At 40.5% G+C, this 17,845-nt stretch overlaps 1 protein-coding gene across 11 annotated transcripts in view; it reads right to left on the bottom strand.

Annotated features, from left to right (window-relative positions):
* The window catches only part of LOC106039183 (glypican-5-like), a 425,024-nt gene that overhangs the window by 291,122 nt on the left and 116,057 nt on the right, over window positions 1-17,845 (bottom strand). The window lies entirely within an intron of this gene.

Below are 17,845 nucleotides of genomic sequence, written 5' to 3' on the forward strand. Positions count from 1 at the left end.
AGCTGCTGGGCAGCAGCTCAATGAAAAGATATGTGAATGCAAACAGAAGTTGAAGTCTTTGTTTCACAGAGCTGCGAGTGGATGGCTGAGATGCACTTCCCACAAAGAACAACTCAGGGATGAAGGAAAGATGCCATGTGAAGAAATTCTCTGTTAACATTGGCTAGGTCTGGGCTTCAGCCAGTGGTCAGGCAGGACTCAACACCAAGTCCTCTATGAACTAAGACTGAAATGAAATTATAAGTGAAATACTGTTTTCCTGAACTTGACTACACCACTTTCAAGTGACCTACAAAAAAATAAAATTTAAGAAGTGCAATTGTTAATGCATTTCAAATTGGGAAAGGTAAATGTTATCTGCCCAAAACACTGCAGGAGGTGCTAGAACTTGTAGACAGAGGCAAGGAAGGAATCAATTCCCAAGATTATTTTAAGGACACAGAAGGCAGTAATCTGAACCATTCTGACTGTTTTCTTTGGAAGCTGTACAACAAAAAGCCTCTGACATAAATCATTCTTGCACTTCTCTGGATGGCAAGTAGTTCCAGTCGAGGCTGGAAGCCTATCACTTTATACCTCCCGAGGACTGGCCAGATAATGGGTTTTCAGTCTAATCCTACCCTGCATTCATCTGAACATCACCACGTGATTCAGCGCCACGTAATGCAAACTGATTTCGCCCAAAGATCAGCTTGGCAAAGGAGCAGACACAATCCTGTAAATCAAGATTAGCATGCACTGACAAAGTTTAGTAGAAAAGCCTGCTCAGTGCCTTCCTCTATTACATCTCTCTGGGCAACTAACTTGCTTGTTATCAGGAGCATTACAATCCCTTCACCACAATGGGTGATTTAACCAGACAGATAATACACAACACTTCATCGTACATTAAATCCTCCATGTTTTACACACACACACCCCTCCCACGAGCTGCTTCCTTCTGCCTGAGAACCACTTTAGCGTTCTCACCAGTATTACAACTAGTGCTCTGAAGTGCTCATAAAATCCTAGAATTTAAAGAAATCAGATACCTTTCCATTTAAAAACAAGAAAGTTCATTCTCAGGCAGAGAAACACCTTGCCAAGTTTCAGAATGAAACAGATTTTTACAGCTACATTAAAAATTCCAACCTGGATTCGTGATGGAAACACCGACACAACCTAAACCACAGCACAGTTAGCTGTGTGCTGCTGCACTATCAACATTTTTTGTTTGCCAAATCACTTGTTTATTTTTATTTGTAGGGGAAATCTAACCACTACTTTTAATCATACTGAAAAGGCAATGGGGATATTAAAAACATGAAAACAGTGCCCTAGAGGTTTCCTCCTTCACTTATACCTTTTCTCTTACAGATGTGCAGTTTACATTACATAATGGAAGCAGGGACTCTCTTCAACAATGCCAATATTAATCTTACGCTCTTGCCCCTTCCCGTCCGCTTCTGTCAAGTCTGAACTGCAACTGTCCATCTCCTTATCTGAACAAGACTAAGTGAAATGCATTTACGAATTTGCAAGTATCCTCAATTTCCTGAGAATTAACAGCCCCCAGTGAAAGATGAGAGCAAAACAGTCAGTGATGACGTACATCCCAAGGAAACAGATTTCAGGAGCCTCCTGGGATACTAAGTTGTAGACACTTATGAAACCACATAGCCCATAAGTGTAGACACTTACGAAACCACATAGCTTTATCTTCAAATCTCTCTTGACTGTCAAAATTATGTGTTCAATTAAACAGAACGGCATTATTCTGACACAAGTATGGAATTAAAATATTTCAGAGTGTCATTTATTTTTCATTGCATAACAGAACTGTGATTGTAGATAACTTAATTCCTCCTGCAAATAGAGCCAAAACATCAGGCATATGGTACAAAAATCATCTCTGCTGATTGTAGATGTGGTGTAAACATCTGTACTGTGTCACTTACTTCCTCATCACCATTGGTCAGACACAAAAATAGACTTGTGCTTGCAGGCACTCTAACAACGATCTTTGAGAAGAAAATCTATAGGTCTTTTTTTCTTGTTACAAGGCATTAAGAGATGTTTGAGAATCAAATTACTGGATCAGCTGCATGTTCTTAGATAGAAATAACATGGCTTCGTGGAGTTGAAGTTGGTTTACATTCTGATCGTGCAGAGAAGGCAACCTTAGCATCTCGTTTTAAAGGTGATTATGTACTTCTAATGCACTTCTATCGTACTTTGTACAGTTTCTAGATACCAAAAGTTACCACTGTCTCCGAAATAGGACGTTCATCTGTGCTGTCAAATACAACAAACCTCGAACTCACAAAAAGCTGTATCCTAAGCCTAAACACACTCCAAGGAGATAAATATTTGATCGTCTTTCACAACCTTTCATCTCAACCCTCCACCAACAGCAAGGGACCATAACATGCAAATATATTGATTATGAGCAGAAATAAGTCACAAGCAAAATTCTCCAGAATTTGAGGAAGACATGATATATAGCGTGCCTTCATTTAGTATTAAAATAAATAAGAAGAGAACCACATTTGTTCTCATGTTCTTCAAGAGCAGCTTTTTGATTTCAGGCTACAGGGAGACAAACAACAGCCAGCTTTGGATTTGGAACTAACACACCAGGAGCTCATTAATGAAATCAGGCAACATCACCTTCCAGGGGGAGAACTCTGTTCAGATTGTTTATCATGCACCCACAAAATAGCTGACATAACCACTGAAGAGTCCGTGACAGTCAAACACAACTGATCAAATAGAGCTCACCTCTGGACACTTCACATCTGAACAGCTGGTGTTTGAAAATCAGCTTCTGGAGACAAGCCCAGTTACGACAAGATGCCACAGTGGCTTTGCTGCACAGAGGCTGCCAGGCCAAGCAGCTAAACAGTTTGCATTCTCTGGGCTTACAGTCTGGTTCCTACTATTCACATACACTAAAAAATTTATTATGCTCAATGTAACACACAAACATTGCTTCGCATGTATGGTATCCATGCTTACTCACCACAAGCACTGCATAGCTTGGTTTTGAGTGACAGCTCCCTGCCAACCCATACATATTCTATGACCCTGACAGGAATGCATCCACCCTGATGTAAAGGATGCTTTACTTCTCTCAAACCAGCCACAAGCTAAATTTCTACACCACTGACTTCAATAGGATTTAATCCCAATTCAGCCCATCATAATGTCAGAAGAAGCTGTATAATTCAAGTGTTTTTGCTAAAGAAACCTGCAAACAGGGTGAAGTGGGAAAAACAGATTCAGGAGGCTTGTATCAGTCTGTCTGAAACAGCTGTGCCAGCATTTCCCAAAGATTTCCTCTAGTCTTCCACCACCTGAAGTTTTGTTTGGGGAAAAAAACAAACAGACTTTAAATGATAGTATAGAGTAAAGAAACTCCTCAGACAGGAGTTTTCCAAGAAAATCTGGATTCAAGCATGACAGCTGTGCACAGAGAGTTTCCTTCTCTCTGTTCTTCCAGACTTTCACAAAATATTGAAATCCTTGTTCTGTAAGCAACGACTGGGTTGAGATGGCAGCATCAGGAGCAGGCTAAGCACCTTACAGCTCAATGGATTATGAATCAACCCAAATGCAGTGTTCCTTTCTTTCCACGTCTCCAACACTGCAATGGTAGCGTGGGAACCATTTTCCCCAAAGTTAATCTAAGCACCAGACACCTCCGTGCAGCAGAGGCTCAGATATAGTGGGCCTACTCTGGCTGAACCCCCTTGTCTTCAAAGACCAACGTCAAAAAAGTGAGTGCAATGACACACAGATGTAGAAGGGAAGTCACCGTTATTGCCACTGTGCTTCTGTGTGCGACTCAGAGCTGGCACCTAGCCCACAGCACTGACAAGGTAAGACCACCCTGCTAATGCAATGGCTCTCCACTACGTTAATAATTCCTTACGTTCTGCAATAATTGAAAGCATGCTAACTTAAACAACAACAACAAAAAAAACCAACACCACACTACTAAAAGGGAAAACATTGTCTTATAAACACTACTGAAACTATTTAGTAATATTCAATAAACCAAAAGTAGCAACAAACGCTGAATCTATCTATACAGGAATAACATCTGCATACATTTTAGATTTGAGTGTGATCATGAAAGAAGAATGACAAATTTACGTAGCTCCATTATTTCTTTGGTCTCTTAGGACCACACTAATATTTGGCTCCTTTCCCTTCAACATCTTGCACTTATTACAAAGTTACAGAATGAATGAAAGCTACAGTTTGTTGAACAATAGCTTCCTTTTAATGTTTTCAAGTCCTTTAAATCTTCTGCATCTTTATGGTTTGCCAAAATACAGGACAACATATTAATGTTTTGCAGCAGTAAGAATGAAGTACAAATTATTTGCAATTTGATATACAGAGTACTAAGTACACAGCAGGAAGTCACACATGTACATATCTACATGACACACATGATAAAATTCAGAGTTCTATGATTTCAGATATGCAATGACCTCCAAACATATTTACAAGTATAAAAACAAAGACTGCTCAAATAGCATCATTAAACAACATGAGCAGGGTTTTGTTTCTTTATTTTTAAGATCTTACAGTTACTTTCAAAAAGAATGGAAGTACAAACCAAATTGTGTCATGTTTGCAGAGACAGAACCTGAAATCCATTTATTCATTAAGCTACCTTTGAAAACTTATAACTTGAATCTTCATTTCTTTGCTACTGGCAAAATGTCACAATATAGAATGAATGTCAAGGACCAGATGTTTTCTTCCGATTTATCCTGAATTATTATGCTAAACGAAGTTCCACAACTTTTTACGAATACCCTGTTTTTTCATTTTTTCATGTGTTGTTACTTTTAGAATGGCAGGCTTCCTATATATAAATGCAGTTGCTTTTCACAAAGTTAATGAGACGTAACATTTTAATAAACATCATTCTATCAAAGGGATCAGGGAAGTAAGATGTCCAACATGCAGGAAACTTTGCAAGCTTGCTCCTAACCATTTTGGCCAGAGAAAAATCTGCAAACTCTCAGAAGCTGGGTCAAGTGGAAGCACCTCTTGCTTTCTACTCACCTCCTGTAGCTGCTTTTAACACAGAATGGGAAACAGAGACCCAAAAGCAAGAATGCAAAGTTAGCATTGGGAAGGGGGGAAAGGGAAGCTTGAATTCACTCACCTTGACAGCAAAGAGAGTGTGCTTACAAGCCAATCAGTCCTTCAGAATACAGATCAGACAGAGCAAAAACAACAGTTTTGCATTACAGCATTGAGGGGCAAGGTCTTTACACTTAACAGTCTCTCCCTGAGCATACCTATGTTGATTACATCAGATAAATATCCCATCATGTACTTGTTGATAGAAACCTCTGCTCAAGTTGAGTAGTAAGAAGTCTGCCTCCTCCTAATAGCCATGGATAACGTGATTAACAAGAAATCAATGGGTAGCATTATTTACAAGCTACTATCATCCCTCTACCCTCTGCTTGGTTCCAAAAATATTTAAGCCTGTTTTCAACTTACGAAAACCTCTGAAAAGTTACAAGTGCTTAAAAAAAAAAAGTCTAGCAATGAGACTTCCAAGGCATATGGCCACCTGGTCTTTCCTCGGTCACATCCCCTGTACCAGGGCTGCGTTTTGCCAGGTATAACACTGGAAAGGGAAGGCCTGCTGCAATCACAGAATCACATATGAGTTTCAGAGTTCTATAGTGCAGGCAAAGCTAAGACAAAGAAAACTAGTTTCCAAACGGTCTGTTGAGAGACTGACTTCCAGTAGCAGCAAGAGAAACCAGCACCATTAAGCACCATCTGAAAATGAGCATTACAGCATAAAAGTTAGCTTTGTCCTTTACACACACACAAACCTATTCTTTGCCGCCTTGGCACAGCTGTGCCATTGTACAGGAAGCAACCACCCCTTCTGACTGCCATCCCTGGCCATCACACACGTCCTTTCAGGAATCAAGCATTCCTACAGCATGTTCTCCTCCCCCTCTTCCATAAACTTAACCGCCTTCCTTACCATGCAATCTTGTACTAGGAGGAGGGGAGGAAACAGGCAGCTTGTATTTTGGTGAGACTGATGGAACGTTGAAACCTTTAACTTTGGGTTCTCTTTTGGTGAGTATTCAATCCTGGCAGTGTCAATAGTAGATGTAATATCACCAACCTTAAAATAGGCTCATTGCTACACAGGCTGGAGATGCAAAGGAAAAGAGGTAGGCAGACATGTAAGCCTAGCAGACGCCTTACCCATAATACCTCTCCTGCTCTGCTCATTTTGCCATGAAATCAGATAACGAATTCTGCAGTATGCATGCTGGGGAATACATCCAAATTGCTGGAAATAGTAACCACACACTTTTTTCAAATTAAATGGTTACCTCGGCCTTATCGTTAAGGAAATCAACAATATAACAAAGCTGCAACTAGCTGCAAAAGCATTTATCAAAGAGACTAGAAAAAGCTTTACATTCGTGCTGTGCCAAATCATACCTGCCCATGTCTTCACATCCTCACATTTTACAGAACAGACTATATGGAAGTTTACAGAAAAAACTTCTCTAAGTTTTTATGCTTCACAAAAATAGCTAGAGTTTGCTAATTTGATTTTGAACTGCTTATTAATTATTTCACCTGCAAACTTTTTGTGAATAGAATGACTGAGATAGGAATTAAATGTAGCTGTTTATTATTTCTGTATACTACATGTCAGTACATTTGCATAGTACTTCTATATGTAGCATTTAGAGCACAATTACTCCTTTTCAAACTGAGCAGTTTCAAGTAAAACCAGATCAGTTGACCAGCAGAAAGCTGGAGACCAGATGTGGCATTAACCTTTTATGACACCTCTGGGCATGCACTGACAGATAAATAAAGCAAATAGTTCCTCTGGAATATTTGTGCAGTACGAGGCTGACAGCATCACAGTGCTAAGATGATCTAGAACAGGAAAAGCCCTGAGGACAGCGGCTATCGCTACTACTCTCCTTCCATCAGGACAGAATTCCAGAAGAGCATGCGTATAATTCATACCTCTAGAGTTCGAGTCTGCCAGCTATTACTTAGTAACATGAATTCACAGCTTTAACAGGAGTTGGGCCAAAGTAACTGAACTGAGAACTACAGCTGTGCTTCAGGAATATCAGCTATGCTTTTTGTTTGTTTTCCAAGAACAACGACTTTATAAAAAATTTCTCACAATATACAAGGGAAAAAAACCACCAGTAGTTATGTATCTACACTGCAAAAAGGTAGTTGGATTCTTCAGATAACCTTCTTGAAAGATCTTAGGGGGTTTGACAGCCACGTGAGACTGAGTGCAGAAATAACGTTAGATGATTGACTTGATCAGTCCTTGAAACACTAACTGGAAGCCACAGCTCCAGCAAGCAGCATACCATTCCCATGCTGCCTTACAGCATTAACCACCTGCAAAAGAGCTCTGCATGACAATTCTATAATAATCAACATTTCAAGATAAATCCACAGAAGCAGTCTATAAATCGCTCAGATTAAGTCTGACTGAAATATTCTACTGGAAAAAAGTTTTTACAAAAAAAAAAAAAGCTGCTGCTTTTATTTTTCAGGTTAAAACGCTGTGCACAGTTGCAAAGATGTATAGTGAACTGAAAAGTCATCATTTCTCCTTAGAAAGCAAAAAGGCTTTCCTGTAAACATAAACAACAGCTTGGACAATATTTTTTTTTTTAAATCAACGCTAGATCATTACTTTTCTGGATGAGGCAAACTCCCAGTATCTTTTCAAATAAGGTTCTTGCTGTGCTTACTTTTGACATATGGAAGTATTACTGCAAAAACATAGCCAGCCCCAAAAGGTAAGCATGTTGGCCCAGCAATCCCAACTTGCAAAGTGCTAGACAGGATTTATACTGGGCTCTAGAAAAGCTGCTCACAGTTTGGTTTCTTCAGAACAGATACTCAGCATGTATGGCTGCAACTCCTTTGAATGAGCAGAACCTCCAATGCCAAAGCCTTGTACAGATATTGTGCCATTTTCAACGTGATTGATTATTAAACTGCAACTGCACGTTTCTCAGAACTCACCAGGTTGTCACTGAAATACACAGCAAAAGACAGAACTCGAGCTATCTGCCTAGGAAAGAAAGCCAGGGCGTGCCTACATCTGAGGCCAGCCAGGGAGGTAACTGTGGGGGCAATGGCACACGCAAAGCACTGAGACAGAACTGCTACCGCCAGCGGGAGCGGTGCAGAACAATTACCTCCTTCTTTCTGGGGCCTTTAGCAATTCCTTCCTGCATGGGTGAGCAATTTTTCAATGCTGTGAATCACCACACTACGTATGCTTGCATGCAAGTAGTCTTACTGCAGTCTCTAGGATTTAAGTGTTTCATGTGATTTCCTTCCAGCTTCTATTTGGATTTCCCAAGAGGACTGCTTTTATTAGAAGTACATTTGGAGTGAGATACTTAGCACATACAGCATAGCTTACAGACCTAAAGCAGACACGGGGAAGAATCTCAGTGCATTCACCACTGCAGAACAGGCTGGTTTGGCACACATGCGGTGCTGTGTCATTTATCACAGTGCTCCAAATGCACTGGGTCTCCACAGGGTACAAAAAAATTCCTAACTGGAAACTATGCCTAGGTGAGGGCGAGGACAACACGTAAATGACACCACATGTAGGACATATAGACATGTGTTCTGGAGCGAATCGTAGCTAACTGTGGACTACTGCCACATGAAAACCAGAAGCTCCAAAATGCAGTTAGGTGAGGAGACATCTAATGCACAAGTCAAATGTGGATACACAGAGATACCGCCATAAACTACTTGAGGAGACTAACTATTCCAAACATACAATGCCAGAAACAGCTTGTGCGGCCTTCCAGAAAATGAAAACCCCGGAGAAGGTGAAAGCTGTGCCAACAACACACAGTGCCAGGCACTAATACCAGAGGGGAACGGATGCCACCATTGGAGAGAGGGAGGGCATTTGTCTTGGTGGTCTACTGGGCTCAAATGCATTGCAGATTTGACACAATCAGGCTCAGAGAGCAAGCAAGTGGAGCTTGCGAAAAACACTGCAGAGTTCTCTGCCACCTGATTTACATAGGGGCACCGATGACCCTTGAGACTCTGACCATTGGGTATGTTACCCACTGGGTAAGTATAAAACTAACACACATCCCTAGAAAACAGATGCAATCTACACTTCCATCAGAGTACTGAGTGCTCTCTAAAACCTGCCTCTGATGAACTGCTGCGCTGCATGTTCATGTTTCCTGGCAGAGAAGTCACACAAGAACACAGATGAAATTGAGGTATTATATTTGTATACCTCTGGTGTATTAAATGGTATGGAGAAAGGAAAGGATACAATATTTTTTTTAAAGATTTGTGATTTTTTTTTCAATATCTAAGAAGAAAGAACCAAAACTCTCTTAAGTCCATCAAGACAAAGCAGGAATACAGCCTACTCAGATGTAAGAGTTTTTTCATTCTTCTGGATATATTTTCATTAGCAGAAGAACAAGCAGACAGGAGTCTCCAGGGAGAATTTTCTCGACCCTCTGATTATGGAGTTCAACTGGCAGTAGGAAAACTAATACGTTTGTTTCAGAAGGTCATGAACCGTTTCATGATTTCCAGCTGAATTAGTTAGGTGGTCTACTATGACTCATTTCTAAAAATCTAGGAGAAAAATAGCCACAAGAGATAGGGTTAGCTTAAAAAAACAGATTTGTTTCCCTTCTTCAAGCCTATGTGCTAATGTAGAAATGTAAAATAAAATTCTGAGTTCCATTTGAGGGCTAAGGTCACAAATAAGACTTTAAAATTTTATTTATTTTTTTTTTTTTTTAGAATCTACACTAGATCTGCATTTATCAACAACTTTAAAATGAAGAAAACAATCTTTCTGTAGGGAATATCAATAACGTGACCCTGTGTGTTCAGCAACGAAGACTGCCTAACCCAGCACTGCCAGCTGGCTCAAGAACTGCGCTCCATGAGCTCACACGCTTCCAGCCCTCAGCTGCAAGAAGGAAAAGGATCATTGCTCACCATGGCAGTCAGACTGATTGGCAGTATTAGCAATCACGGCGTACTTCTAGTTTCAAAACAAGGGGCCAGGACACCTTTCATCTGTTTCTTCTGATTCTAGACTGGGTAACAAACTTCACCTTGCAGTACTGTGAATCTACTAACTTCACCCATCCTTCTTCCTCGCATTAGTCTACATGAGTAAGCCTAAACAAAATAAGCTAAAGTAAAAATAAAAGCCTGATTGCTAAGTGTTGTGACAAAGACAGTCCTTCCTCTAAGCAGTTTCTGCAAACAGTTTTAATTCAGTGGTTTTCATACCTTTCAGGTTCTATCCACTAAAACTGGTAACATATCAACACACAGCACCCTCACCCAAATTTCAGCTTAAAATACTCTGTATTGTTCCACAGACCAGCTACGAGCCACTAAATGTATTGTCCATAGGGTGAGAGAGAGCCTTTGGACTCTTCTACAATACACTGAAAAGTATATCGACACCTACATTAAAGGCAAAGGCATTAACCTTTGATTACAGATACAGGCAAGTAATGCTTACAAACAAAAAAACCTTCCTGCAACATCTACTTCCAGCTGCCTCCTTTTGTAGATTATTTTGCAAACTTATTTGATAGCAGAATGCCACAACTTAGTTGAAAGGACATTTGCTGGAAGAAGTTGACTTGTTCAGGGGGGTTCTTTACAGTCACAACAAAGAATTGCACCGCATTCCTGAAGAAAAAGAGTGGGAAAGACTTCCATGACTGACTTCAACAGACAGTTTTAAAGTTTCACATGCTCACAAAGCCTCTCTCAATGGGAAAATTAGAGGTGGAAAAATACTTAACATAGTCCCATAAAATATAACATTTTTCTTTATGGTGAAGAGCTTCTCCTCGATTTATCCTCCCAAATTCCTTCAAGTAAAAAGATTGGCATGTGTTCAGCATATGGGTCACCGCTGGCAGAAGTACAGATGTTGGCAATTTGATAGCTAGCCAGATGTTTGCAGGGAATTAGCTCCAGTTATTCCACGGGGAAAACACATGGTCCATTGAAATCACATGCCTATTTTTCTCCCAAAATTCCCTCCTTAAACAAGGAAAATCCTATAGGTAAGTTTTTCCAGTCACATTGACTACAGAAATATTTTACAGAACAAAAATCCCATCTGCAGCAATGAAGACCAAAGATCAAAGCAACGAAACAGCATTTCTTAAATGCAGAAAATTGTGTGCTCCCTGACTGAAAGGCACCGTGACACCATACTGCAACATTGCCACACACATCCTGACACCCTCCGAGATGAGTAGGGCTTCACAAGATCACAGAATTTGCTTAAATTCAAGAAGTTGCTTAATTACAATCCCATGTTTGCTTATTCATCCCTAAAGTCTATTAGTGGTCAGGTATCAATTGAATACATAATTTATTTCTTTGCAGGAATAGCAGCAGCAGAGGAATTTTCTAAGAGAGGACAAGAATAGGCTCAAAAAAAATAAAGAATATATAAATCTGCCTTGTTTGTTTCAAGTTCCTCTACAGAAAGCTTTGGGTCTTGGATCTCAGCAAGTTGACTCATGGATCGGCCTGAGTCATGAGATGAGTTAAGAAGCTCCCCTAAGCAGTCCTGAAATTTGCACATCTGGGGACATGAGGCTTGTTAAGTGAGCAACTGTTTCTCCTCTGGGATTGCTGACCTTCAAGAGCTGCTACAGCAAGTCCATTTGTGATTTTGATAGATGGCATATCTTAAAGAGCTGACATTCATTTTGTTAACAGGGGTTCTTGAGACAGGTCACCAGAGAGAACAAGACACCCTGTTAAGCTCCCACTTAAGTAAATTGCTCACGTGCCTTCACCTGCAAGATGCAAGAGACATGCATGCTGCAGTAACGCCCCTTCTCTCAGCTCAGAGGTGCCCCTCGCCACAGGACGTGCTCATTCCTGAGGGAGAAAAGGGCATGCAACCAGGTCTGCCCATTTTTCTGGCACACTCTTTCCTTACTATGTCACAAGTCAGCGAAAATGCCTCATAAAGGCTTGCAGAGCTTGTTTTCTTCCTTTCAGCCTCTTCCCACAAGAAGGAGCAATCCTCTCATTTTTCACTCCTGAACGTCACATTTTTCATTTCAGGCCCCGACTCGGTAAGGTATTTAAGCGCAAGCTTTACCTGCTGAGGACCGCTGATGTTCTCAATTACCTCACTGGGTGCAGGCCCAAACAGAGACAAAGGAAGGTTTTTGTGGGAACGCATTCCAGCTTTTCTCTCCTACTTCCTCAGCACTACTGAAGTCATCACTTTGCTCCCTCTACGGCTTACAGCTATGTGGTACATCACTATGGTATTTTTGTTAAGCATTGGTCATTAGTGATGGAAACTCAATTATAGAAACATTATACTTTGAATTGTGGGTCAAACCAGCTGTCAAATCCATCTGTCATACTGAAGTTTTAATATAAAATTGTTAAAACCTCTCATAAATATACAGCCTTTATAGTTCTGTTTAAAGTTTTGCGATCTTTTACTCAGCAGCATAACGAAAAAAAGAATTGCAGATAAATCACATTAATAATGAAGGCAAATTAGCCATTACGGTACAGCAGACTTCCAGCAGTTAGTGAACTGACGGAAGATTGATTGCAGCAATATAATGCTGTCTTTAATTACAATTCAGAGCTTCCCTTTTCAGGTAGATTAAGAGACCATAACAAGCGGGTATTCAGAATTAAAGCACCAAAGCTATGATCAGCATCAAAACTGATCTGCATAAACGCTATCTTAAACCTCAGCAAGCCCCAACTAAGCCGGTGGAGTTTTCTAGGAATGAGAGAGTCTCATGCATGCAAGCAGCACTGCAGAATGGCAGTCCTTCGGAAAACTGAAACCATCCACAAGCAAACAGGTCGACAGATAGGTTAAAAGGATGGCAAGTAAAACTCAAAACACTACAGGAAAGATTGGACGCATCTAAAATATTTGGCCTCTATCACATGCCCTTTACAAATTATGTGTGTTACTCAATACCCCCATTTGCAAAGAAGCCTGGGGAGCTGCCCCAACTAGCAAAGGAGCGCAATGCCTTTGTGAGACACGTGCAAGCATCGCTGCTGCAGAGGGACCTCTCTGTGACAGATGACTTTCAGAGCTGTAAGCTGCAGCTATAAATGACATTTTATTTTACCATCCATTATGCTGAGCAACTGTCTCCCTGCTTCTAAGTACGCTGGGTATGTTCATTGACAGCTTTATCCCCTACTGGTCAGAAAATTACCTAAGCCCAAAGTCCAAAATTTCCCTTCAGAGCTATGACAGAAACCCCAGCTTGTGCACATCTCAGATATAAAAAGGCATAGTGAAACAATTTCCAGTAAGCAGCCATCCTCTTTACTATAGCCATAATGCTGACTTTTCACCCGTGCAATGTTTTTAATTCTCTGCCATCTATCAGTTACTCTTAGGCACTCTCACAAGAAAAAAGCTTAACTCTCACCAGCAAGTACAGCACTCCTCAATATAGTCACTTGCTGTTCTATCCTACAAACTTAACTTTCAGCATTCATTTTGGTCCTAACTTTGTATAATTCATATTAAATTAAAATACATATGGGCACCAACAAATGCTCAACTAACAGACAGTATGAAAATTTCTTTCTAAAATGCTTATCTTCATTTCAAGGTCACAGGGAATCAATAAAAATAATCTAGCTTTGCACCCTACTCATCTAGGTATCATGCTTTTAGTCCAAATCCCAAAAAGTTGTTTTTTTTCCTGGATCTTTAAATCCATTTTAAAAGATAGCTTCCACTGTTTTAATTTCTACTCTCTGAAGCCCTAGAAATAATTGCTTATTTTAACAAATACCCTTTGGCATGAAACTTTATCTGTATAACCCTGCACTGGGATCAATCCCTTCAGAAGCATCGGGGGGAGGAAAAACGAAAACAAAAACCACAAGAGGAACCACCACCCAAGCAAGTAAAGGAATTACCAATAGACCGAAATGAGAGGGTCACAGATAAAGCTTAAGAAATTCTAGGCTCTGAAGAAAAACACATTTGCTGTGTTTTAGACCCAGTTCAAGAAAGTGTTTTGGCATATGCGAAGTTGATACTGCTTCAGCAATACAGTTCTTAATCCACAAAATCCCCACAGAACTTCAGTGCACACTTAAGTTTTCTGCCAAGAAAGAGGATTTGTGAAACCGGCCTTAAACTTTGCAAAATCATCAGAATTGTATACAGCCGTCTGAATTCCTCTGACAAACCTCTTGCCTTCTCGTTTCACCAATGTCAGACTGTTGAAGTTCATTCTCTTGTCGTTCAGTTCTGTCTTGTTTAACGCTGCTCTTCCACAGAATTATGGGGGGGAAAGTGACGTTTGTTTCATTATTCTAGTACAGGAAATTTTATATACCAGCAAGTCCTCACACATTTGGCCTTGGCCAAAAATTTTCCCATCTCCTGGAAATATCATGCCTTAAATGCCTCAAAACGTCATAACTAAAGACATTTAGATGCTCATTCACTACCTTTCACTGGCTGCAGCAGTTCCCTGGCCCGCCTGTGCCACTTCACGCAAAGCTTCAATGTCCTCTAAGCTTTAAGATCTCATGATTTTGTGCAGAGATATGTGTAACTACTTGCAAATCCCCTTATAAATTTCCATTAGATACCTTTCTACAAGACATAATACAGATCTCATCAACCACCACCACCTGGTTTTGGTCTGCGCAGCTAGTGGGTGGAAGCAGGGCCCAATCCTCATACTCTCATCAACTAAAGGAGCTCCCACAATGTAGATGTCTCTGGGACTGGATTATTCCTACAGACATGCCTCACCTGCAGCAAAGACTGAAGGAGGGTAGATGCTGCTGAAGTAAGTAAGGAAAAGGAAGAATTTAATAAAATTTATTCCAGGTAGAAAAATAAATTATTTTAAAAATCCTGATCAGGCTGCATTCCTACCCTTCCTTTTTCCAACACGCCCTGGCCACAGGACTTGTATGCAAAGCCAGGGAAGGGGGTTCTGCCCTGAGCAAGAGCAATCTGTCCTAAGCAGCACCTCTTCTGGATTTCTTAACCCTCCCATGACAGAAAGATGTACTGGCTTGTCAGACAGGTTGAGACCAGATCTCTACATGGAGCTTTTAAACAGAAGTGTTTGGAGAGACAGATGCACAACGCTTAGAGGAACTTCCCCATCCTAGTGAAAGGAAGTGCCGTAAGAACCAAGAGCTTCTCTGTTCAGGGGCTGTCAAAGCTGCCCTGAAATGGAAATCCACTGATGCTGAAAAAGCTCACGCTATAATTTAGTAATGGAGGGCTACAGAGAACGCACCAAGTAGTAATTTAGCGAAGACTAAAAGACGGCAAGCCCAGAGAAACAGAAACCATTAAAACTAAGGCAGCATCAGGTAAAGGGTGTGTGTGTGTTTCCAAATTATAGAGGATATGACCTTGAGGGCTGGTTTTCAATCTTCTCTTCAGAGGCCAGGTGGGAGATTTGCTACTTGGGGAATTTCAACATCACGACGGAAGCGATTGCTCAGCATGACAAAAGAGCACCTCACCAAGTTGTTAATCTGATTCTGAACATGACAGAATAAATGAATACAAGCATTACAAAATTTGGAGTTAATATTCTATATGTAATGATTCCTCCTATAGCAGGTTCAGGAACATTAACAATTTCTCTGCAATACCAGAGCATTAATTTGCCAGCCCTGACTACTCTATTCAGCTACAGTACTACAGCCAAGCAGTCTGTCAGACTGGCCAACACAAACATCCACCCACATCTTTGAAGAGACAAAAGGGCTGATGTTATAATGGGACCCCGAGGTACGCAAAGACATATACCCATCAGTCCCTACATCTGACATTTGATTTAGCTGAAAACCATCAACATTTCACAAAAATATCCAGGGGATATTCTGAATTTATTTTTGGATCTTGCAGTGAACTGGGATGGGGCAAAATGGGCTTTGGGGACAGAAAGCAGTCATGGTGAAGGAGCAGCCGTGCAGGAAAAGCCAGAGACTGACCCAGCCCCACGTCTGACAGCACAAAGCAGTTCGCATCGGATGCTTCACACACAGCTGTATGAAGCCCTCAGTTGACAGCTCCAGGGTATAGAACAGCATGCCCAGGGGACCTACCCGCTCTTTCTCAGTCTTTCCTGTCTTTAATATACCACAAGAATTTCTTGTTGTTTGTTTTTCTCTTTGACTCTTTGCTCTTCAAATTCCATTTCAGGCCCCTTAGTTTCCTTCTCACACTGCCCACTCCAGCCTGTGCCTCTGTCTCCAGGATTCACTAGTGTTGGATTTCCAGTTTCTGACAGCTATTCCTTTTGCTCAAATAACCTCCTGAACTTTCTGTTTAAGCATATGGATTCACTTGCCTTTCTGGTCCTTTCCTTGCATGTTGCTATTCCTACTTGCAGTGACAGACTGGCATGCTTAAGTAGCTACTACGCCTAAACTAAGATTTTAATTTCTATACTTAATCACAGCCATATATTTAAACAGTGTTCACATTGTTCCAGTAATCAAGGGGGGACCCCAAGCAAGTTGGTCATTATGTTTCCCAGTGTCTATATAATCTAGTCTCAACTTTGACTGTAAAACTCTCCTGGGAACATGAGATAATTTGCACATTTAAATTCAAGTCTACATAAACCAGACCCAGTCTTCAGCTAACTGAAGCAACTAAGACAAGTAATATTAGGCTCCCTGAATCAAATATAACAACAGCATCTAAAAAGGCTGTCACGATCACATGGATAAAGGCAGCTAAAAAAATGTGCAGCTTGTTTGTGAAAGAGGACAATAGAACAACTTTCAAAGACCCCCAAGCACTGAAAACTTTTTAGCTTCTTTAGAAATACTGTTTATATAGTTTATATTTATATGTTTATATAAAAATACCATTAACATTTTTGGCAAGATTTGCCATTGACATGCTAGAAGCTTGCACAAAAGTGACATGTACAACTACTACTACAAAAAAAAAAAAACTATTTCCTGAAACGTTGGCAGACACTTCAATCCATCGTATTTAGGCAACCTAGGACTCTTTCCCAATTTTAACTAACCTGACAAAACAATGCAAAAATTACAGACTGATTCCTCTGTTACAGAATTCATCCTATTCTTCTCGGTGGGGCAGCTCAGTGAGCAAAGCCCTGCTCCAGCTAAGACAATGTTGAAATTTGCCCCCCACGGGGATCCTGCACTGCATGGTTTCAGGGGTCTCCCTCAATCAATAGCCACGTTATCCACAGATTAATGACAAAAGTAAATTGCCATATATCATCCTTCTCACTTCTTCAGTATCCTCCATGGATTTGCTCCTTCAGCCTCTATGAATTAATCTCCTCCACTCTTCCGGACCATCCATCATGCTCTTTCCTGCTCTAACTCCCCATCTCCTTACACTGCCAAATGTCTTTCATTTCTGTTGCCGTCACACTTTTGAACACCTTTCTTAACTCTATTAATACCTATCTCAAGACCATTCTTCTTACAGCCATATAACCACTTTAAGTCCTTTCCTAACAGAGCAAAACACCTTACTGCCACTCCTTTCTCACTTTTTCTTGAGATGTCATTTTGAAACATCATCCCTAAATTGTCATTTCACTTTCCTTGTATATAGTTACCAAATAACTAAATGCTAAATCATACAGCTTACCCACCTGAACTAGACCGCTGCAAACAGGCTGAAATCCACTAAATAGGAATCAAACATTCTGTATGAAAGTTGCAAAGATTAACGTAATTTATCATGCTTTTAAATGTGAATTTGCTTTTCAAA

This window comes from Anser cygnoides, chromosome 9 (assembly GCF_040182565.1).
Source record: "Anser cygnoides isolate HZ-2024a breed goose chromosome 9, Taihu_goose_T2T_genome, whole genome shotgun sequence".
Classification (NCBI taxonomy): domain Eukaryota; kingdom Metazoa; phylum Chordata; class Aves; order Anseriformes; family Anatidae; genus Anser; species Anser cygnoides.